Here is a 1,978-nt window from a genome sequence, read left to right on the forward strand (position 1 = left end):
AAACAGCATTGGATTCTCTGGAGGATCAGAGAGCTTCAGCATCTCTAGAACTTCTAAGGTTAACTCGTTACCTTCAACTGCTTGGTGTGCAGAGGCCTTGTGGAGGGAAGGTAGCTTGAGTCAAGTCACAATGTACCTGCATGGAAGGAGCAAGTCTGGGAACCACTGTCTACACAAATCAAGGAAACAATCAAGGGCAGGTCCAGAGGGGCCTGTGAGGGTTTTCCTTTTAGCATATGAATTTCCTTTTCCAAAAGATAATTTTAAATACAATTAGAAAAGGCACGCTTGTGTCAGATTAAATACATATTTCTGTAGGGAATATTTAACTGCATCAAGAAAAGAATGAGCACCACACTTAAAGGGGTGGGGATGAGGGGGCACATTTCTTGGAAGTGTCTCTAACTGTGGATTGACATTTCCATTAAGTCAATTCTTTCTCATAACAACCCTGTAGGACAGAGTAGGACTGCCCTTGTAGGCTTCTGAATCTGTAAACCTTCATGGGAGTGGAGAGCATTATCTTTCTCCTGCAGAGCCACCGGCGATTTAGAACGACTGACCTTGCATTTAGCAGCCCAAGGCGTAATTGAACCCCTATTCTTATCTAGTCTTGGACCCTCTTAGAAGTCATTCAACACCACTTGCAGCTAAATAGCCAGAGATATACAAATAGACCCCTCCCTCTGTTGATAAAAACAATCCCAGTCCCAACTCTGAAGCTCTTGGAGAGGTGCCGAGTTCTGGAATTCCCAGGTGCCCCCACTCAGGACTGAACACATCAAGTCACCATGGAGTCTGTATTGAGCTCATTTTGCCTTTTAAAAGGTTCTTTGATGGAGAGCAAATGTGTATGTATGGGCGTGAGTAAGAGGCAGTGACTATGTTATGATTTTTATGATCAGACATATGTGTGTTTGCAGGTGTCCAGTGAGAAGTGGAGCTATGAAATCTGAGGGAGACTTGAGGGAGCCTGATGCTTCTCTGAGACTCTCCCCAGCACTCTCTGCATTCACTGTCTGCATTTATAATATGCACTGGGTCTGCCTATCTCCAGCGAAGGGGCGACAGTGGATTGCAGACATTAATACTGTTGATAAGACATCCCACACAGACTCTCCAAGGGCCAATTTTCCATCTCCAGAGACAATGGTAAGAACGTAGTATAACTTCACTCTAGTGGACAACCTGAAATTCAAGGACACAGCAGTGTAATACTGTGCAAAAGATGCACAGTGAGGGAGGTCAGAGTTAACCCAGACATGACCGCCCCCGAGTGGAAGATGTTATGCTGCAGGGGTTTCTCAGGACCCTCAGAGCACAGGACTCAGACCCAGGAGCAGGTGCAGATGGAGCTTCACCCCTGGCTTCCTGTTGTGTCTGGGGATTCTTCTCCATCTCAGTCTCCCTCAGGGAAATGGAGCATCTCATTTCCTTCAGAAGCACTCACCCAATCTCCCTGTGATGACAGAATGATTTTGAACTTAGTTTCTGTTCTGCTTTGTCCTTTAATCCCCACAAACTTCCCATATTGATTGGTAATTCCTACGTCCAGGATGAATTCTCTTTTACATCATTTGCTTCCTCAAACATTTTATCCCTTGCTTTCAATACTCCTCCTGTATTCCCTCCTACCTCGGGACAACAGTCCCTTCTGTGCACAGGATCTCACTTTATTATCTTTTTTATTTACATTTATCTTTTTTTCAGACAAAATACTATAAGAACTGATCACCAGTAGACTGATCCTAGATCAAGTCACCTGTCTCCATTCATCCAGTCAGAGGTTTTCTTGTCTGAGTTCATTCATTTTATTAATGCACAACTCCTGTCTGCCCTTGTCCACCACTGACTAATTTGAGAGTCAGTTTTTTTTTTTCTCCAAAGGCTCTTTGCTTGTTTATTTTAGTAGTTGTGAATATTGATGTAAGAGTGGGAAAAGAGAGTCAAGACACCTTTTATACTTAGTCTCAATGTG

The sequence above is a fragment of the Echinops telfairi genome, unplaced genomic scaffold, assembly GCF_000313985.2.
Source record: "Echinops telfairi isolate 266 unplaced genomic scaffold, ASM31398v2 ScPeMD7_6631;HRSCAF=7566, whole genome shotgun sequence".
Lineage (NCBI taxonomy): Eukaryota > Metazoa > Chordata > Mammalia > Afrosoricida > Tenrecidae > Echinops > Echinops telfairi.